The following is a 23,030-nucleotide window of genomic DNA, read 5'->3' on the forward strand; positions in this document are numbered from 1 at the left end:
CAAAGCCAATGACATGCAATCATTAAACACATAGGGATCACCAGGCCATGCGTGACCTGAAATACACAGAATGAAAGGGTCGAGACACTTCCATCACCTCAAAGACCTCAGTCTGCAGAGACGAATAGCAGAAGGCCAGCATCATGGATGTGTGTTGCCCTCAGGATAAAGGTCAGGCTGAGTATGCTGTAGATGTCCTAGCTTTGAGTATAATTTAGTGTGAGTACAACCACAACAGAGATGGTAATCTGAATAGGGGAAAATGCCTACAGTCATTTACACAAATAAGGAGTTTATTACTTTTTTAAGAATAGGTCCTAACCCCTATATACTCAGGACAGTGATCATCACGGAACAAAGCTGGTCAATACTGAGTTGTACTTAGGTAAATAGTCATTAAAAGCTAGTTTTAGAAAAGGTATTTGTAGAGCTGGGTGAAGAAGTAAATAAGAGGTGAACATAAGTTTATTTTAGATAAGATGACTTTTTGGCTTCTCTTTCCCATGTTCAAACACCATGTCCATTAAATATGAATAGCCCTCATTCTTTTTACAACAGAAACACACTCTTACTCTGCTACCCCAACCCTGCCAATGACCTCCCCACCCACATCCATCTCAATATAGTGAGGACCCACTACATGACTGGCAGTTAGCTGAATGCTGTAGTTGGACAAAAAATAGAAAATGCCCCAAGGTCCCCTTCTAGAGTGTGTACAAATCTGAAATATTTATAACAAAAAAAGGGATTTGATTCCAAATAATTTGGAATTAAAACATAGAGCAGGGAATTACAGCAGGGAAAGAACAGGATGGATTAACGCTGTCAGATTCATGAAGGAATCAGAATTAGAGAAAAAATAGAGCCAAAAAAGAATGCAATGAGCCTAAACTGTAAGCCGAGACTCTTTAAACTTTTGTTTGGAAAAGCAATGTGTTCTTTTCAGCGGTTGGTGAAAGAATCCTCCTAAAGACTAGCACAGGGTATTTACACAGAGAAGATGCTCAATACGTTGGTTCATAGCCATTGCCAATCCTCTCCCACAGCAGCATTAACTGCAAAGAAGGACAGGGTAAAGCCTGTTGGTCTTGAGGCTCATTTTAAGGTTTCAGATTAAGTCCTGGGCTTTCAAAGATTTTAGATATTCAAAATTTCTATTTTGTCTAGGGGCCCCTGGGTGGCTCAGTTGGTTAAGTATCCGACTCTTGATTTCTACTCAGGTCTTATCTCAGGGTTGTAAGCTCAAGCCCCATGTCATTAGACTCCACATTGGGTGTGGAGCCTACATTTAAAATATAAATAAATCCTATTCTGTCTGTACAAAGTGTGACTATCTTAGGGTAAACATATGTACTGGTTTGTCTAGGGCAGCCCCAGTTCACTCCTGCAGACCCAATGTAATTATAATTAACACTCTGTTTCACTCTCAAAAGTGTCTCAACTTAAATAAAAATTATAAGATCATCCTAACCAAATCTGTTTTGGCTAAGCCTTCGGTAAGTGAAATCTCTTCAAAAGTATTTCCTGCAATGATGTACTTCAGGTCAGAAAATTTCTCCTCAACTCTTAAAGGTAATAAGAAAAAACCTATCACAGTTCAAAAGGAAAACCTATTTCTGAAAGAAAGCCTGATGTTCATAGCACACCACCAAGCGCACTGGTCTCAATTCACTGGTTTTGAATTACTAAAATATCTAGGAAACCCATGGTTGCAACTTGTGGGATAGGCTCATTCTACAAGAAATACATCTTCTAGAACAATATGTTTTTCAAACTGCATTCCTTAACCGTAGGGAATCACAGACATATTGTAGGGGCAATGGTAGAGAATGAACAGGTAGGCTCTTACCCCATCTCTATGTGCGAAGATATACTTAGATCTCTTTTATCCACTAGGATTCTATTTAAGATTTCAAAAGAAAAAACTAGTCTGATGCTCAAAACAAAAAAGTATGCACGCATACACAGTTTTAGAGCATGTTGCTAGAACCAGAGTCTAGACAAACATTTTAGAAGGACACTGCAAGAAATGCCAAAAAAAAAAAAAAAAAAAAAAAAAAAGGCTGAACATTTTAAGGAGGAAAGGATCTTAGGTAACCCAATATGCTCATTAAAACTTAGGCAGTGGGCTTCGGCTCAGGTCATGATCCCAGGGTCCTGGGATCGAGTCCCGCATCGGGCTCCCTGCTCCTTGGGAGCCTGCTTCTCTCTCTCTCTCTCTCTCTCTCTCCCTCTGTCTCTCGTGAATAAATAAATTAAATATTTAAAAAAAAAAAAAAAAAAAACTTAGGCAGTGGGGAGGGGAAGGGCACTTGGCTGGCTCAGTCAGTGGAACACACGACTCTTCATCTCAGGGTCCTGAGTTCGAACCCTATGTTGGGGGTTCAAACAAACAGAAAACACAATCCTGAGGCATTAACTGAGCCATTGAGCATATGAGTAAAAAGCCTATTATCGCAGTATCATCTCCATCCTCACTCTCTGACCACTTTTGTCCACGCTTCCCCCAAAGCCTCCCAACCCTTACCACTCACATGAAGTGTTCAGGTCCTCTTTGCACAATCTCTAAATGATAATGCAACTACAAAACACGGTTGGATGCCCCAGGAATCAAAATGCTAGTGTCTATTTCTAAAATATGCCTATTAGGAGGGGTGGGGTTGAGCAGAATACAATTACTTTAATTTGAAAAAAATCAGTAAAAATAGTACTAGACTTTATTAGCTATACTTTGTGACACAAACTGTGCATTCCACATGTACCATTTTCCCCTAACTCACTCAGCAACCCGGTCAGGGAGGAGCCATTATCAGTACCGTTTCAGAGGTGGTAAAGGGGAAGAAAAGCACAGATGCACCTGACTCCAGAGCTCTTTGTCCACACCTTCTCTACCTTGCCGGGGGCAGACTCAAAGACTTGTCCCAAGAGACTCTAAAATTATCGAAGCTTAGGGGCAGTCGGTTAAGCGTCTGCCTTCGACTCAGGTCATGACCTCAGGGTCCTGGGATCAAGCCCCCGCATTGGGCATCGGGCTCCCTGCTCAGCAGGAAGACTGCTTCTCCCTCTGCACAACCCCCCTTTCTTGCTCTCTCTCTCTCCCCCCCCCCCGCCACGCGCTCTCTCTTGCTTGCTCGCTCTCTCTCCCCCACGAGCACGCTCTCTCTCTTGCTCTCTCTCTCAAATAAATAAATAAATAAAATCTTAAAAAAAAAAACCTGAAGTTTATCAGTTTTTGATGCTAGATCTAAAGTGAACAAGGGTGGAAATAAAAAGTTCCCCAAGTTCCTCAGGATGTGTCACAGCTCTGAAGATTACTAGTCATTCTAAAAGCAGCAGCTTAGAAAATGAAAATTCTCATTCTCCTGCTTCAAGGGGCACACTGGAACTCGACCCAGGGCCAATCCAGACTGTACTGCATTAATCAGTCTTTCATTCCTCCTTCAAGAAGACAACAAGAAATTTCCTTCACCTTGTTTACAAGCAGCACACATAATGGAACATACTAAAAATGTTTGTGTCAGCAAAGCCAACCAACAAAACTAAAGAAAGTGGTAACATTTCATTACGAACAATGATTGTGAGGCTCTGGAGTATTTGATTATATGTCTGAGCTAGCTACCATGGAGCTTCCAGATCTTTCTGACCCATTGCAGGGTGGTCTTTAGCAGTGTAAGAACTCCCACTTTGTGCCTCTGAATGATAATGCCTCCTAAAAGTTGGCCTATAAATGCCTCGGAGCACCATAAAGACCCACAGATTGGAATGGTATAGATACTGGGTCTGCACCTTCACTAACTTATATTTTATAAAAAAAATAAATAGAGTCAGCTTCATGCCAGAAAACCTGAACTTGAGGCCAAAACAAATTGATTCTTATGTTGTCTCCATACAAAATGCTTAAAGCAAATTAGAGAGGAAAGGTGGGAAAGGAAGCAGAAAATATTAGTTACCATTCAAATGTTATAGCATAGAACAGAACATTGGCATTTCAAATTTGTATGAATCTCATCTATGCCAAATGGTCCGGATGACACTTAACAGTCTGAACACAGGCCAGAGGAAAATTATAATAAGATACAGATCCATAGATATTATAGTTAAGCTCAATTTCAAAATCATGCTTTCTCTAAACAATCATTACCTTTTAGAGATAGTAAGAAACCCCCTAAAATCAAGTCTCCTTCAAAAAAAAAATTTTTTTAATTCTCCATCAAGGAAATAATACTTATGGAAGGCAACATTAATCCTACTCTTCTATGTGCCAGGCATACAACAAATATTTTGAGGTAAATATCATTACTGCCTTTGTATAGATCATTCCAAGAAAGAGACTTCTGAGACCCAGAGAGGTGAAGTAATGTGCCCAAGGCTACACAGTATGTGCCTAAACCAGCGTTCTAACTAAGGCCATTTACTCCAGAGACCCCAGTCTCAACTGATCAGACATGCTGGCTCTCATATTCCCAGGACTATAGGTCAACAAATGTTTCAACTGCCTGAAAGAAAACTTTACAATGGCAAGATCCTATAAATATTTAAACTAAATACAACATTGCAATTGGCATACAGTAGAAAAGGTATTAAAGTTTTAGAACGAACCATGAGAGACTATGGACTCTGAGAAACAAACTGAGGGTTTTAGAGGGGAGGGGGGTGGGGGGATGGGTTAGCCTGGTGATGGGTATTAAGGAGGGCATGTACTGAATGGAGCACTGGGTGTTATATGCAAACAATGAATCATGGAACACTACATCAAAAACTAATGACGTACATAATAAAATAAAATTTAAAAAATAAATAAAACTAAAGTTGTAGAATAAAAGCTACAGAGAAAGAAGCTACATCAACATGCCTTCCAGGCAAAGTCACTTAGAAACCACTCCAAACTGAACAGATCAAAAGGGTCTACAATCTCTCAAGCATTTTCTTTTTAAAACCACACCATTTCGCCTATTTCAGAAGTGGCTGTATCATGTGCAGCTTTATTTTGTTTTTTGAAACTAAGTGCCTCCAATAGAGTGGTAAGCATCCTAACTCCTGGCAAACAGCCCAGACTTCATACATGGAGTTGATAAGTAATATTTGGTTTGGCAAATGACAAGAAATCATTTAGCAAATTCAAACATTATGTGTTTCCTCTATGGCCAGCCCATTAAAAAAAAAAAAAAAAAAATAAAAAAAAGTTTCACTAAGCCATTTCCCACAAAAGCCAGAATGGATTAATAACCAGTCAGCTGAACTAACAAAATAATTACAAAATACCCATTCATGTGAGCTTTTGTTTTCCTTACCTGAGGAAAACTGTTTTCTACCTCTCCTCTTACTTAGCTTCTCCTAGGCTTTAAAATGAGAGAGACTCATCTAGACATCAGGAAATAACCATTAGCATAATAAGCTTTGTAGTCTTTCCTGCAGGGTAGCAATCTGATGGGATTCCTGGCAAGGGAGAGGCTTTAGGGACACACATTGTGTTTACTTCAGTTAAAAACAGTGGAACCCTAAAAATTTCTTGAGTTGACAAAGGTGAAGAGCAGGGAGATAAAGGGGATTAAGAGATAAAAACTTGCAGTTATAAAATAAGTCACAGAGGGGCGCCTGGGTGGCTTAGTCGGTTAAGCTCAGGTCATGATCCCAGAGTCCTGGGATGGAGTTCAGGGCTGCAGGGCTCCCTGCTCAGCAGAGGGGCCTGCTTCTCCCTCTCCTCTGCCCCTCCCCCTGCTTGTGCTCTGTCTCTGTCAAATAAATAAAATCTTTACAAAAAATAAAAATAAGTCACAGAGATGAAAAGTACGGCATGGGGAATGAAGTCAATAATATTTTAACAACATTTGTATGGAGACAAATGGGGACGACACCTAACATGGTGAGCACTAAGAAATGCATAGGATTATTGAATCACTATGTGGTACACCTGAAATTAATACAACATCATATGTTAACTAAACTTCAATTAGGAAAAAAGAAAGGAACAAAGAGACTGAGTGAGGTGAGGGGTGGGAAAGGAGACAGCCAGCTTCCTCGCCAGGGGCTTCAGGGAAGCCAGGCCCCAGACTAACCCACTCAGGAAGCATTCTATCAGCTGTGCCTGGCTTTAAAGGCATGAGCTCACCAGGGTCCTGCTTCATTCCTCCTGAGAATATGTTTAGAATTCAGCACTACTTTTCCCAGAGTTATGTATGGTCATGTCATCTGAGAGAGCTTTCCTGTAACCACAGTCACCCGGTCGTTGAACGAAGAACCTACTCTCAAATTTGGATCTTTCCTTAGAAATCAACATTTATCAAAGCTGCAAAGCACAGCACTCCATTATCTACCATACATTCAATGACAGTACATTTTCAATAAAATTGTAAAGCGACACGTAGCCTATGATTATACTAAGAGCCCCTGCCACTTACTGACCACCTATTTTGGCTGGTCAGTAAAAAAAATACACACTTCATTTAAAATTTCCAACAACTTTAATGAGGTAGGGGAACACCAGACCCTTTTTCTCTAGATTTAGAGAGATGACAGAACTAGCCCAAGGTCTCCTGGCTGATTAGAGGCAGCGCTCTCAAGTATACCCAAATTTAATTTTATGTGGGAATACGTTATGTGGGAAAGTGCAAAGAATCACAGATTAATCTAACTCTGACTGTGTCTCCACGCTGGACAAATTTGGGGTAATTTCTATCTTATTTTGTCCTGGATGGAACGCTAGCCAAAGATGACCAAAGGTTTCACGTCAGGGGCCAGCTCTGACAGACTAAGACCCCTAGGGAAGGACTGGAAGGCTGCAGGAAAAGGGGCTGTGTTCAGTTACACGCATCTGTGAAAGGCACTGGTGCGGAGATGCTCAGCCACCAGGCACTCACGCCCCACAGGCTTACGTGAAGCATTATGTAACCACCATGGACTTTCTACTGGGTGCTCATTACCTAGATACCCTCCCCTTTCGAACACAAGTTTAGGCAAATATTTAAGTCCTACTGTCACACACGAGGGTTACCAATTAGTATACGACAGACTAGGATACTCCCCAGAATAGCATTTTTACCAACAAATGAGAGTCACTGCCTTCCCCCCACATCCCGTCAGCTGTCAGTTTTTTTTCCTCAGACTGGGTCTTCTTACATGAACTTGGTCTCCCAACAGTCTCTTCAGCTCCACAAGCCAAACCCCAGTCTTCCTATTTAGGACTCAGAAGCTTTTGTGTTCTAAATATTGTCTTTATTTTTAAATGAATAAAACCAAGAGCCTTGTTTATGAAACATAAAATAAGGCTTCTGGGAATACCAACAACTACAGCAAAGTAAAGGAAAAGGACTTGATTCAGGCTTTCCACAGCAGATAAGCTTCAACTAGAGAAATTTTGAAAGGATGTATATATTACGTATGTGATTTTTCCAAGATAGCAGTAACTACTATTAAATAAGTTGCCAAGGGATGCGTGGGTGGACTCAAGTCAGTTAAGGGTCCAACCCTTGGTTTTGGCTCAGGTCATGATCTCAGGGTCGTGAGATCAAGCCCTGCATCGGGCTCCACAGCTTAAATCAGAGTCTGCTGGAGACTCTCTCACCTTCTGACCCTCCAGCTCATGTGCTGTCTTTAAAAAAAAAAAAAAAAGGTGCCAAAAGCAAAATGCCTAAAATAGATAAGGTGAAAGGTCTTTCCAGTGAAATACAACAGAAAATTACTAAGAACAAGCAACTGTCCACAGATATTTCCTCTGTTGAGCTATAACACTACTAAGTATCTACCCAGCAAAATTTGTATACATTCACGCACACCTGGACTTTACATATTTCTCTAAATGCAGCTGTTGGCAAAAACACTTTTTTTTTTAAAGATTTTATTCATTTATCTGAATGATGTTACCAATTAGTAACTCTTACATGAACTCTCTGAGAGAGAGCACACAAGCAGGCAGAGCGGGCAGGCAGAGGGAGAGGGAGAAGCAGGCTCCCCGCTGAGCAGAGAGCCCAACATGGGGCGCGATCCCAGGGGTCTTGGGATCATGACCTGAGCCAAAGGCTCAACCGACTCTCAACTGACGCTCAACCAACTGAGCCACCCAGGCTCCCCAGCAAAAATACTTTTAAACGTATTCATACACATACAGCTAAGAACTAGACTAAATAAGGTTTGGCTCAAATTATAACAGTGAAGTGATGAAGAGAGCTAACATTTATATAGCATGTTGACACATCTTAACTAACTGAAAATGGGAAAATGGGCAGCCTGAACCATGAAGGAAGCCTGCCCTCATTAGACCAATAGGACAAGGTTTCTCCTGGTCACTAGAGCAGCCTGAGGAATTGCAATCCCTTTCAAAGCATGTGATGAGCCTCAGCCATAAATGGCATTTACATAGCTCTCATTGTATGATGAATAAGTGATACTGATTTATCCCGAGACTGTAAACATAATTACCTGGGTGAGGAGAAGTGTTGAAAAGGGAGCTGAAACTTCATCTTCCACACAAAGAAGTCAACAGATTCTACTAAAAGCCAAAAACTGTCACTTATGTAAAAATATAAGGGTTAATACCTAAAAATAATAGCTACAAAGTGAAAAAGGTAGCCACTGGGACATAGGAAAACATCAGGGACTGTTATTTTTCATTATGAGACTTATAAAAATATTTGATTTCTTTAAGTACACAAATAAATGCATGACTTTGATAAAAATTTTAAATTAGTTTCATTTGAACTAAATAAATAAATACACATACATACATAAAATGCTGTCTAAATTGCTTAGAGGTTAGGACAAAAAGAAGGAAAAATAATGGAGGTCCTCACTGATTATATACAGTCATCTTTTTGTACCTAAAAGACCTTCCTTTTTCAGTGAGCTGGAGTTTTAGAAAGCGAGGGGTCTCTGGATTGCTAACAAAAGGGTAACAATGTACCAAGCACAGGAAGCCAGCCTGGACAGCCTTGACAATATGGGGTGACAAAAGCTGCAGAAAAATCACCTGCCCTCCTGGCCGACAGGTCAAGTTGACTCCATGAATAAGAGACTCAGGGAACATAGGCAAAAAACTCACCTTCCCCCAAAACCAGGTGAGATAACCACTACCATCTGTGACACAGTACAAGGTCTGAGAAGTGGCCTATTCAGAATTCAAATTAAGCCATACAGGAATTCAGAGAGGGGGTAACCATTCATTCATTCATTCTTAGTGGTAAGATAAGGAAAAGCTCCATAAATGGTGGAGTCTGAGCTGGGTTTTAAGGGATGCACAGGAGTTCAACAGGTAGAGATGGAAGACAGGATCTGTTTCAGGACGAGGAAATAATAGCCTGACATAGCCAGAGGTGAAAAAATAAAACAGATGGTGTGTTTGGAAATGGGACATGGTCTAAGCCACATCAAGATGCACATGCTGTCATTGCCTCAAGTGGAAAATGTGGGGACAGGTGGGGGACTCCTGAGACAGTTTAGTGGTTCCTGACAGAGTACAAGACTACAGACATGATTAAGTTAAATAAAATAAAAAGGGGTGTTTTTCTAAAATTATATAGTTGATGAGAATATGCCCCCTGTGTCTGCTTAGGACAGACTAATATTTAGCTCATTACTCATGTCATGCCTGTCATGACCCCAAGTTTCCCTAAGGCCTTAGCTTTGTGCTAGTGAATTCCATCAATACTTTCTCCTTATAATTCCCCAAGAGGATGGGACTCATAGACTTAGAGATTTGGGTTTCAAGTACCTTCAGTTCTCCCTTCAACTTGCAAATGGAATACCATTATAAATGGACAAATTCCTTTAAAAAAAAAATACTTTTCCCCCTTTGTCTTTTTCACGTAATAGATGTTCCTTTCAAAACTGCAATCATGGGGTGCCTGGGTGACTCAGTTGGTTAAGTGTCCAATTCTTGATTTCATCTTGGGTCATCATCTCAGGGTTTGAGATCAATGGGGGTCAGGCTCCATGCTCAGTGGGGAGTCTGTCTGAGGTTCTCTCCCTCTGACCCCTCCCGACTCATGCGAGCACATATTTGCAGGCTCGCATTTGTGTGCGCGCTCTCTCTCAAATAAATAAATAAATCCTGGGGCACTTGGGTGGCTTAGTCAGTTAAGCGTCCAACTTTTGATTTCGGCTCAAGATCATGATCTCAGGGTCATGGAATCAAGCCCTTCATGAGGCTCACGCTCAGCAGGGAGTCTGCTTAAGACTCTCTCCCTCCCCCCCACCTCCAACCCCGCTCACACTCTAAATAAGTAAGTAGAGATTCTCTCTCTCTCCCTCCCACAAAAAATAAAAATCTTTTTTAAAATAAATTATTTTTTTTAAAAAACTTCAATCGTAAATTGAACCAAATGTGATCCACATAAGCCCCAAGTACTGGTTTTGGTTAAAATATATACATCTAACTCAAGGTTTCTATGTATCTGAGCAAGTTGTAGCAGTTACCAGACTACAAACTTATTCCTCCCTATCAAATTGAATATTTATAAAATCAGTTCACTTTTACATACAAATCATAAGCCTTCAAAAATAAAAGTAAGCCTATTAACTTTTACTCTGCCCTTTATCAATGTTTACAAGTCTCATTTATGAAACACAAGTAAATCTTAGAAGAAAAAAAATTATGGAACCAACACATCTTTACTTTTGTTTTCTTTTAATTCCATGAGTAAAACTGGTAGGTGCTGAAGATACAAAACTGACAAGATATTGCCCTGCCTTCATCAGCTCCCGTTCTAGTTGGGAGAAACAAAGAGAAGACCATTAAAGAGCACAGGTAAAGAATTCAGTTATACCCCAGGGCCCTTTCAGCACCCAGGTGATGATATGGTCACCAGGTGACCAATAAATAGGAGCTGACTGATTAGTTAAACAGATGGTTGTAAGAATAGGTTGGTGGATCAATAGTATTTCTGGCTAACAGAAAAGAGGGTAAGTGGGCCAAATAGCATCTGAAAGCAGTGCTTCTGCAAGTATAATAGGATAAATTGAACTCAGACAAATTTACTAAACAGTTATGTCATCATTTTAGTGCATTTTAAAAAATAAACACATGAAACCTAGAATTTCAAAGATACTTTTCCTTAGGATGAAGCCAAACATTTAGTTTTTAGGATGACTCCATGAATTTTTAAAGCAGTTCAAATTCAGGATGATCCAGGAGAAAGGAGATATTCTAAGCAGAGGGAAAGGCATAAGCCCAAACCAGGAGGCACGAACCACTGATATCTGCAAGGAGTTCAAACCAACGGACAGGCTGCAGGCAAAGCAGTGGTAGATGAGGACTGTCAAATCACAAAGCACTAGGTCTGCCAGATTCAACAGGATGAACTTACCTTGTATGGTGACAGGGACCCACATAAAGGACATGGCTATGCTTGTATTTTAAAGGGATCCCTCTCAGGGGTGAGTGGAGGGCAGACACTGGGGAGTCGACTGGAGTAGGGTTTAGTGGGAATCATAAAAAAGAAATATTTGGGCGTTTAAAAAAAAAATCATCAGGCTTTGCTGATTGGGTATGAGCAGATGAGATCATGAAGGATAATTTGATGGTTTACAGCTTGGGTGACTAATAGACAGTAGTACCTAATAAAAGGGCTTAAGTCAAGGGAGGGCTTTGAGGGGTTTTGTTTTGTGTGATAATGATAATAAGCATGACTGATAATGAGCATACTATCCTAAGAGAAAGGGAGAGAAAGTGGTAAAATGAGTAAAGTTGATGATATAGGAGACTCGGGCCCCTTTCCTCCTGAGAGAGGTATTATGATTACATTGATCCAGAGTACTGTGTAAGAACAATGAGTCCCAGCAACAATATGTTAAATGAGGAAGGAATCCAGAAATGTGGGTCAAACAGGGTGCTCAGAAACCAGATATAAGAGGAGGGATAACCTGAAGAAAGATCAGAGTCACAGGAGCACCAATTCAAGGTTGGGAATGTGTCAACATAACAGCTAAAGTAGCCCAGGCCCTGTCAGTACACCCCCTAGAACCGGGTCAAGATGGAGTGGTCAGTCACCCACATCTAACGGAGACAGCCTGGCCTTTCAATCAAGACTGATCAAGACTCCTAGGTGACCCGCCTACCTGCACAGCCTTTCCCCTTCTTCCCCTGCTACTGGAAGTGGCAAATGTCCTGGTCTAATATGCTCTCAAATATTTCTCCATTTTCCAACAAGATTTAAGGAGTTAGTTGAAGCCATGTGAAGTACAATTTGAAAATACTTCCCAATAGACACAGAAGCTATTCTTACAACAGCTTCACAGGAAGAGGTCACAGCTAGGCATGGGAAAGATCTAGCCTCCTGCTGGCTGGAGCTCTCATTTGCTCCGTTGCTCTCCTCTTGCTCTCTGAACCCAGTTTCACACCAGTCACTGTTTGGTAAGGCCTTGATAATCTGTAACCCTAAGCATAAATCATATCCAATTTATACAAGGACATAGTAGAGCTGGGGTCCGGAAGAGCACTGGACATCTGTAGTACTTGACATTCAAGCCTTTGGCCAGATGTCAACATTTCATAGAGTACTTTAAATGTTTTGGTCTGAGAGCTAATGCAGCATTTCCCACTGGTCAACACGAGCAGCCCAAGCAGAGAGCAAAGTCTATTTCCCTCAACATCAGATGTTACACTCAGTTGCTGATCCAATCTTTCCTACAGAGACGATAAGAGGCTGGAAAAACTGGTAAGTAAAAAAGGTCCATCCAATACAGAGTATATTTAAAGAATATTTGTGATTCCTATGTGAAATGGCTGTTTGTGCTCATGTTGGCTTAAATTCTTTTTTTTTTTAATGGATTAAATAAGGGACAGATTTACAGATGAGATTTGACTTTTCCAAATTCAAAAACTAAACTAAGTCTAATTAACTGTTCCCTGTCAATATTACTTTTAATCGCATGGAGCAGAATTTTCTTCCACAGGCTCATGCATTAGGCTTTAAGAAATCACTATTTTTTTAAAAATTTGTAAATTTATTGCTTGTACAACATAAGACAGTGGTGTGTGTGTGTGTGTGTGTGTGTGTGTGTGTGTGTGTGTGTAGTGGGTTAAAATCAGTTTGGGATGCGGTAAGCAGCGCTGATATAGCTGGGCATGACATAATCCTCAGAGCTAAGGGAGGTCAGTAACAAACTGAAATGCTGAAGAAAGAAAGACAAAATAGGTTTGGTTTAAGATCACAAATGGCCCCAACTCCAGAAAGACTGAAACCAAAGGTAAAATACTTCATGCAAGGAAGCATTTAAAGTCCTCTCTGAAACCTAAACGCCTGAACTACTTGTGTGGATTTAATGGTGAGTCACAATTGATTTTTAAAGGAAAGACACAGAAATTAAATAAGCCTCATAGTTGCTATTTTAGTTTCTTTTTTAATGTCTTAGGTTTGGCTTTTCATATCTTTGATTCTTCTGATTTCTTCCTCTGAGACTTCACCAACATTTAAATATCAAGTATTCAGTGTTTTTTTAGTTTTAATTTGTGGATGGCAAGGACAAAGAACAACTTGTGGAACTTATTTTTGTTTGTTTTTCTAAAATTGTATAGTAAATTTCATGAAGTCTACACTAACAGATAATTTTAAAATTTCATTTGTGCTTAGAATCCACTCTAGTATGTTTCCTAGCAAAAAAAGTTATTTAAGAGCCCTACTGGAGAAACTGTAAGAACACTGAAACTGGAAGAGGGCAGAGAGATAGGATCATTTATCAACCACAAGGGCCTCCCCACTCTGCCGGGAAAAATGTCTTAAAAATCACAAAATTTAGTATTTTTAAAAAGTGATGAGTCTTCTTAACGAATGATTCTCTAAATGTAAAAAATGCAACCTCTTAAGTCTTAATTCATTTTTATAACTACCAACTTTTTTTTAAGACTTTATTTGACAGAGAGAGAGAGAGAGAGAGAGAGAGCGTGAGCACAAGCAGGGGGAGTGGCAGGCAGAGGGAGAGGGAGAAGCAGGCTCCCCGCTGAGCATGAGCCCGAATGCGGGGCTCAATCCCAGGACCCTGGGATCATGACCTGAGCTGAAGACAGACGCCTAACTGACTGAGCCACCCAGGCACCCCACCTACCAACTTTCTTGCCAGTTTTCCCCACTTAAAGATAGCATTCACGGGAGAAAAATCTCTCTACACACATCTTTAGTCCTCTTTCCATTCTACAGGACTTTCCGTATCAGCCTGCCCATTATAGGGGAAGACACTTCTTCACCTTTAGTGCTTCAACACACATTTCACTACTGGCAGGGATTACCACGTGTAATCAATAAGAGTCTCAGAAAGAAAATCCAGAGTAAATGCTTGCTTTGAAAAACATAGCCAAGATCTAGACTTACTTACTTCTTGCCATAAGCCCTATAATACAACAGCAGATTTTTTTGTTAACCATTAATGTGTACTTTCACTAATAACCATTAAGTGTATTAGTACTAATCATATGAAATTTCCTCCTGTAGGTTAAAAAAAAAAAACAGCCAAATATTAGCAGTTTTATATGACTCAATCTAGCAGGAAAGGAAGAGAGACAGAGTCTCAAAAGGCAGCCCCAAAAGTCAAGTGGTGAGGAGAAAACCATTAATGGTATTTTACATAATTGTATATGACAGCGAGATCCAGGACTTCTAATTAACAATTCCAAGTAACGAATCCCCATAGATACAGCTGTCTGCTTTTAAAGGCTTTGCACAGATATTACCAAAATTGGATGTTCCCAGCAGCCACATCACACTGGGAAATGCCTCCTACTGTTGGCTCTGTTTTACCAGTTAGGAAGCTAGGGCCCAGGGAGGTTCATTGACTCAAACATGATAACACAGCTAATAAGGGCCAACGATGGGACTTCAAGGAAAAAGCCATCTGGCTTCAAATCCAGTATCCTCTCACCTATCCCATTTCTCTCTGGTCTAACGAGAGGAATGTGCCCAAAAAAACTGTAATTTATACATAAACACAAGCTGGAAATGCAAAAGTGTACAGAACATCTCTGCCTCTTAACTTGTTTGCACAACAGTGGCAATAATCACATCGCATCAAACAGTCACTATTACGGGCACTCTGATTTTTATAGAGGCAATTTTATATGGTAGAAAAAGCAGGCCCTTTGCAGATAAACAGCTGAATTTGAATCTACTGTGACCTTGAGCTACGTTTCTTAGCTCTTTTGCCTCTATATCTTCCTCTGTTCCATAACCCATAAAACATCATGATAAAGCTATCACCGCAAAGAGCTGCTAAGATACTAATGGAGACATGTTAGTATCTGACACATAGCAGCTATTCAATAACAATAGAATTCTCTCCCCCATCCTTGCTAATAACTTATTATGTCAGAGATAGTATACTGGCAAGATTAAAACCTCACAGAAAATTTCTTGAGTTAGTATCTGATACTCACAGGGCCAAATAAGAAATCGCAAAATAAGATAGCATGAATACTTCTCCCAATTCACCTCCTAACACAGATATGTAACAGGAAAAGGAAGAAGTATGTTAATAGCCTTCTGGATTTTTTTCTTTGGCACCACACCAAAACTCAAAAAGTGGTGGTTTCTTAAATGTTGTTTGCAATGTAGAATCTAAATCCTCATCAATGAACATTCTTCTCACATTAAAATCCTTCAGTCTAACTTAGTCTCTGAATAAGCCTTTGATCTGTGCTAGATTTTATAACATCATAGAATCATCGGTCATTTGGATACCTTCACTCAACGCAGAATATACTCATTATATAAAAATCAAAAAATGATATTAATATTGGCACTGATCTCTAAGTACGGAAAGTGCTGTTTTCCTTGATGAAGGCTCACTTCAACCATTTTTTGAGAAAATGTCTACCAGATACCCCAGTCTGAATTACTACAGTTTGTGTATCATTCTTTCAAGTAAAAATGGTGTTCCAGGAAAAAGCATCTAATTCAGCTCATGGCTCAATCACTCAAGTGTTGTTGCTCTAGACAACCATCATATCTGGCAAAAGCTTTAGGAACAATTCCTATTCTGTAATGCAAAATATTTAAGACACATATTTAAAGGGTAAGATTTAACCAAATTAACAATATACATTCCTTCATCGAGGAAACTTAGCCTTTTCTTTTCCTGGCTACTGAGCATGCAGAGCAGTATATGCAGTGACTACAGGACAGATGTGCACATGGCCTTGACTGGTGCTAAAGTCCCAGCAGGTTTGTTTTACATACCACGGCTTTTGCACCATTCATACAAATGTCAGCATAATAAGTTTAAAAAGGCAAATAATATATTACTATTCTTTGAAAGATGGGTTGATTTTCAATGCCCTCCTGAAAGGGTGTCAAGGACCCCCAGGGACCTAACAGACCATACTGTGAGAACTATTAGTTTACTCTTTGAGATAGAAAAATTTTCTTTTGATACAAAAAACACTAACTCAAAAAAAAGCAATGACTATATTAAAATCAGTAACTTTTGTTTATCAAAATAAATCTTTAAAAGTAAAAAGACAAGTTACAATCTGGGAAATGTGATTCGCCGTATATACACCCAACAAAGCAGATATCAACAATATTTGAAGAATTTTTACAAGTCAATGATAGCATAAACAACCCAACAGAAAAATGAGAAAGTATGACTTGACATTTCATGGAAATAGCTGATTATTATATGACGAGATGCCCATATCATCAGTTATCAAGGAAACGCAAATCAAGACCACGATATATCATGTCACAAACAAAACTTTAAAAATCTGGGAATATGAAATGTTGAAGAGGATTTGTAACCACAAGATCATTACACATTACTGATAGGAGTATAAATTGGCACAACCACTTTGGAACATAATTTGGCAATGTTTCCATTATTTTAACATCCATATACCCTATGAATCGGCAATTTAACTTCTAGATTTATACCCACAGGAAAATCTTTCACATGTTCATCAAGAGACAATATGGATATACATCTCATTATAGTTTACATGGGCAAAAACCTGGAAACACCCCAAATACAGGAAACTGAGTGAATGAACTGAAATGGAATGTTACAGTCATCAAGACAAACGAATGATAACAATACTCAATAATATGGATAACATCTGGTATTATATAGTTACGTTGCTAAAAGATTACATACGACCTTTTAAAAAGACACACACACAATTTCATACACGCACATACCACAGATACACACTTCTAGGAAAACATATAGATGTTACAGAACACTATAAAACAAGACAGCAGGAGAATGAAGAAAATAGGATTCAGGATACATGATGGCCAGAGAGGAGATGTGGGAAGGAGGACAGAGCATTCAGCTACATGTAGCTTATTACTGTCTTGCCTTTTGTTTCAGTTATTGAGTTTAAGGAAAATTATTAACAATTTAACAATATTAAAAATAACAGAATTAAACCTTTTAGTCAAACTTGCATCAACTTTGCATAAGAATATTTCATAAATTAAAGTTATGGTTGATCCAATTTTATGCACCAAAGATTTTAAAAGACACCTATACATTTTAACCTATAGCACAGAAACTGTAAAACTTTAGAGGTTCTAAACACACTCATCATTTGACAGGTAAGTAAATCAACTCCTGAGTTTGACCAAAATTGTACATTCACTCATAAATTTCACTATCTATTGAACTTCTACTGTATGCCAGACACTAATTTAGCAGTGAGCAAGAGAATTAAGTCCTGTTCTCACGAAGAGAATGAAGTCCTTTAATGGGGTGATGGAGACAATAAATTGAAAAATAACTACAATTTTAAATAATAAAGACAGCTATAAAGAAAATAAAAGCTGGTGAGGGGCTGGAAGGTGCTGGGTAGGAGGTTGGCTGCATCAGATGTCATGAACAGAAAAGACCCCTCTGAGAAGGTGATGTTTTAACGCAGACCAACCTGAGGCAGCCACACTAAGATGCTAGAGACCAACAACCACAGCCAGAAGCCGGGGCTCCGAGTACCTCTGCCCCAGTAAGTTTTAGATCTTTATCGAATTGGGCTTCAACATCACTGCAGGGACAATGTGAAAGCAAATTCACCTGGGTATTCCTGCTAGCCCTAACGCAGTGCTTTACAGAACTCAGGTGGTAATATTTGCAGACCCTTGCCGATAGCCCCCACCAGTTTACAAAGGACCAGCCTTTCGGGATTTACTGGGACAGGGGAAAAAACATGTACCTGGCTCAGAGCTTTGCTGGGCATTGCATGACAGACAAAGAAAAGCTCAAGGGGATAGCTAGGCAGTTAAGCTTTTGCTTTTATTTTCAATTTTTGTTTGACTGGGCCAAAATATCTAAGCACAATAATCTACATTTATAATGAATATTGGTTTACTTGCCAAAGGCACCAAATATCCGCTGTTTTGCCTTCCCCGGGCCACCCACCCCATACACACAAACACATCTGCACTTTTTCCACAAGCTAATCAGGTCAGTGACATCCAAGAGACAGAAGAAAGCTAGCCAGCACTTCTGCTGCTGCAGGCTGGACAGACTTATAAGTACGAGTCACACAGCTGGGCAGAGGCCTCTGTTCCCAACCAGCAGAGCATCAGCGGACCCTGGCTGAGAAACCTGGGAGCAGGATCAGCTATAATGCAAGATACACTGACGTTGTATCTGCCAGGTGTCTCCCAGCCACCTCCTAAGGCAGAGGCCTGAAACCAAGGCAAGACTAGACAGGTTAAATGCTCCAGGCAGTGAGGGCTTGGAGGAGCTGGGTCTCAGCACAGGTGCTCTGGTTTCTATCTCAGGAACTTGCTCAAGCCACTAAGCTCCCTTCACCTGCTTTCTTCCTGTGCAATATAAGGATGTTTTGGGTCATTCATCAGAAATTTATACAATTCTTCCTATGAAACATTTGCCAGGTCAGGTGAAAATACAAAGCTCTCTCTCCATGCAGAACAGACAAGCCAACAAAAACAAGTCTTTCCAACAGAAAACAATACTCCCTAGCAATTAACCCTTCAGAATGGCACTGACCTGGATTCAAATCTCAGTTCTACAACATACTAGTTGTAACGCGGTGGACAATTTATTCAAGCTATCTTGACTTCAGTTTCCTCAACTATAAAGCAGGATTACTTTTTATTTTATCAGAATTACAAGAGGATTTATTTAAAAGTGCATAGCTGTAGTTTGTTCATTTTCACTGCTGCATAAAATTTCACTAAGTTTTTCTTCTTCTACCCATTCTCCTATCAATAATCCTTTGAGCTAATGCCCACATTTTTGCTATTACCACTGTTTCTATGAGCATCCTTGTACATGTTCCTTGGTATACTTCTGGAAGAGTTTTCTAGGGCATATACCTAGAATTAAAATGCTTAGCTGCAGGGTGAGTGAATGTTCATCTTTTCCAAATACTTCCAATTCCTCTTCTAAAGTGATAAACTTTAGAAATGTAATGCTGAGCTGGGGATTTTTAAAAAAAGTCCTGGAAGACGGCACACAGCAGGAACAACTTTACAATGGAATGTATGTTCATATGGATTAAAATCATCTGTTTTCAAAGGGCAGAAATGAAGAACACAAAACTCAAGACAGGGTTACCTCTGGGTAGAGGGAGGCAGACAGCCAGGGAGGAGCACAGAGGGAGATGCAGGAGGACTGGTGGGGTTCTGGCTCTCAGCTCGGAGCTGTGTTCTTTTTACTGTGCTTTTTACCTTAGATTACATAAATTCTTCTCAAAGTATGGAATATTCCATGAAAAAGAAATAATACTTTTAAAAGCAATTAGCATTGCCTGTGTCCCATACAAGGTAACGTTCCCAATGAACAGCAGTTATTGCTATAAAATGTGAGGAGACTGAAAGGGATAACAAGACACAGTGACAGTTCAATGCAGGCCATGACTGACTTAGTTGATGGAAAAGCTCCTCCCTATGGAGGTGAAGCCACCTGGCTCCTCAAATTCCAGGGCTGTGAGTGACCCAGAACTGCAGCAAATGGAGGTGGACCGTACAGAGGGGAAGGGTATGAGGCAGCCCAGGTTCCAGAAGCACCAGGCACTGAGCTCTAAGGGGGCAGGATGGATCCACAACACCAACAACGCTGTCTGCTAATAAGCGCCCAAGGAACAGATGATAGATAAAAGGCAAAGCCTGCTTTATTGATGATGATTTTAAGCAGCGTTCTAAACAAAGATTATTTTGGCTGGAAAGAGAAAGGAAGATGGCAAAGAATAGAATAAGATGAACCAATTTAAGAATTGGCAGAGAAGCTCCCCAAGGTGACTGAGAAGAACAAGTAAGCAGGGTAACAGAGAAGTCTAAGAGACTGTTAAGCACCTGCTATAGGTCAGGCACTGAGCTCAGGACTCTTCTCTCAAAACTCACACACACACACACACACACACACACACACACACACACACACACACACACAAATACGTGCATATATGCACATATATACACGTGTATGCACATATACTGTAATATATATCAACCCAAAAAATACAATACACAAGCATGTATGTGTGTATACACACACACACACACACACACACACACACACACACACACACACGTACTTTCTGTTCTTCTACTGATCTGTTTTGAAAATGTGGTGCAGGCAATTATGACCCGTCTGTCCTAATTACTTCAATATGCATCTCTGAAGAATATTCCCCAGCTTAACCATACCATTAACACACCTAGAAATATTAATTCAATAATACTGTCTAACACAGAGCCTTTATTCAGATTTACACAACTGTCCCAAAACAATTCCTATAACTCTATCCTTTACTCCCCCACCAATCACCAATCACATTCACACATTATGTTACTTCTCTTTGACCTATTTTGATCTAGAATCGCTTCCTCCCACCCCATCACATATGTTCACTTTTCATGACATTGGTGTTTTTTTTTTTGAGTCTAGGATGGTTGTTTTACAGAATGATCCAAATTCTGAATCTGCCCAATTATTCATCCACGATAAGCTTTTTGACAAGGTATGTTGTGTACATCTAATGGAATAATATCTAGAGGCACAAAATGTCAAATTATCCTATTTGGGGTAAGTTTGATCATTCAGTGTCTGCCAGATATCCCTGCTGAAAAGGTACCATTTGTTCTTTGGTATTCTAAATGACTGGAGAGTGATACTTGTAGACTGGAATATCCTGTTCTCCCACAACCTTTCACTGACTGGCTTTTCACACCCACTGAAGACTGCTGCCTCATCAGTTATTACACTGAGGTTGCAAAATGGTGACTTGCTAATTCTATCATTCATTCTACATTTTCTAGCTGGTATTCTATAAAGAAGAGCTTCCCCCTGTCTGCATCCTCCCTTTTTTAATCCCTATTCTTGTTTTTGGTTTTTGTTTTGTTTTGCTTTATTTTAGAAGGAGAGACATGGGGGGAGAGGGGGGTAAGGGAGAGGGAGAGAGAAACTCAAGCAGACTCCTTGCTGAGTGCAGAGCCCAATGTGGGGCTCAATCTCACGACCCTGAGATCACAACCTGAGCCGAAAACCAAGAGTCGACGCTTAACCAACTGTGCCACCCAGGCGCCCCAATCCTTATTCTTAATATTACATCCCTATTCTTAATATCACTATCAATTCCTGATTTTGGTTTATTTTTCAAAGTACTTTAATTTCTTATAGTGATTCTTGTTGATATCCAAATTGTCAAATTTCGAAGTGCCTCCAAGGCAGCTCCCATGTCCTTTTTCTACATTTCCTCATTGCACTGAGCACTTCCTTGCTTTCTGCCCACATGGTTTATCTCAACTCACCTTGTACTTTCCCTGTGCCTTATTAAAATCAGTCATTTCTCCAAGAAGCCCTGGTTCCTTTTAGTGGGCAGGAATACTTAGAAACAAGATGAGCTCACTGATACTGGCGATCAGTATTTCTCCATCTAAAGAAGGTTTTTACCTTTGTTATTTAAAGACGGAAAAGGCTTGAGCAACTTTATAGCTATTGAGCTGTCATGACTTTTAGACCTATGCATTTTTACCCTGTCTTATTAAGGACTTGTGTAGGTTTATACCTTGCAATCAAATCACTTCTAGGCAGAGAGAGATACTGAAAATATAAGAGGAAAGCAATAATGTATAAAGATTAGAAGGAAGTCCAGAGTAGGCTGCCAAAAAAAAAAGGCATGGAGTAAAACCAAACCAGTCCAGGTCCAAGCAAGCCATGTGCATAAAACTACAATGGGACACTCATTACCTGGTTATTATCATATTTCTCACATACAGACATTACAGCTGAGGCAACAGTGAAATGCCATCTAATAGCTCCCATGGAGCATGGCAAGACAGAAGATGATTTTCTTATAATGTACTTGACTGACTCATACGGAAATCCATTGTAAAAGTGAAATAATCACAAATGGAATGGTCTAAAAAGGACACATACATTCAACAATGGATCCCAACCTATGGACCTAGGGCTCACAAAAAGGAAAGGTCTTTCGTTTCACATATACTCTGAGCACCACCTTTAAGATGCACAAAATGGCATCTTTCACATTTAAGTTCTACTAATTTTGAAATGAATATAGTTGCTTCATTATCACATGTTGTGTTTAATAGAATACAAATTCATTTACAGAACTGGCTAATTCAAGTGATTGTCACAATATATTTTATAAAAATCAAAGGTTACTGATTCTTCCAACATGGAGGAAGTACATCAAATGTTAGGTTTTCAAGTGTTATGTATGAGAATCAGTTTTTTACAGCATTCCCACTCCCACCTAAAGTCCAAAGTATTTATATTCTTTTGCTTGGGCTATGTACAGCTGAATCTTGAACAAACATACAGGTGGCTGATATTTGCTAAGTAGTTAAAAGTGTGGGTTTCCCAGAAATGAAAATCTATTCCCAACCCCATAGCAAAGGATATGCATTAGCGCCCTTAGCTCCAAGATCTGAAGATCTGAGTAATGCATGCCTAACTGAGAAATGCAAACATCTCAGTGAGGCAAAAGGAGGTCAGAGCTTCATTTCCTTGCCTGGCCTAAGGGAATAGAACCACGTATTAAAAAACAATGCTGCAGAACAGGCTGGAAAAAAAATCAGGAATCCAAGTAGCTCAGTCTAATTCCAGGCACAGAGAGGAATCAG

General features: G+C 39.8%; 2 protein-coding genes across 8 annotated transcripts in view; one reads left to right on the top strand and one right to left on the bottom strand.

Annotated features, from left to right (window-relative positions):
* The window catches only part of MED12L (mediator complex subunit 12L), a 317,920-nt gene that overhangs the window by 165,169 nt on the left and 129,721 nt on the right, over positions 1 to 23,030 (bottom strand). The gene's annotated exons all lie outside the window — the stretch shown is intronic.
* P2RY14 (purinergic receptor P2Y14) overlaps positions 1 to 23,030 on the top strand; it is a 51,212-nt gene that overhangs the window by 16,109 nt on the left and 12,073 nt on the right. For 2 of the 5 annotated variants that reach the window (XM_073898564.1, XM_073898566.1), the window contains exon 2: positions 10,632 to 10,738. The exons of 1 other annotated variant lie outside the window; for it this stretch is intronic. The gene's annotated coding sequence lies outside the window, so the exon portion shown is untranslated. Of the gene's footprint in view, positions 1 to 10,631; positions 10,739 to 12,528; positions 12,648 to 13,098; positions 13,258 to 23,030 lie in introns of those variants that run through there. 2 more of the 5 variants (XM_073898561.1, XM_073898571.1) reach the window with 2 other exon arrangements.

This window comes from Callorhinus ursinus, unplaced genomic scaffold (genome assembly GCF_003265705.2).
Source record: "Callorhinus ursinus isolate GAN/ISIS: 27379988/994484 unplaced genomic scaffold, GSC_fseal_2.0 scaffold1, whole genome shotgun sequence".
NCBI lineage: Eukaryota > Metazoa > Chordata > Mammalia > Carnivora > Otariidae > Callorhinus > Callorhinus ursinus.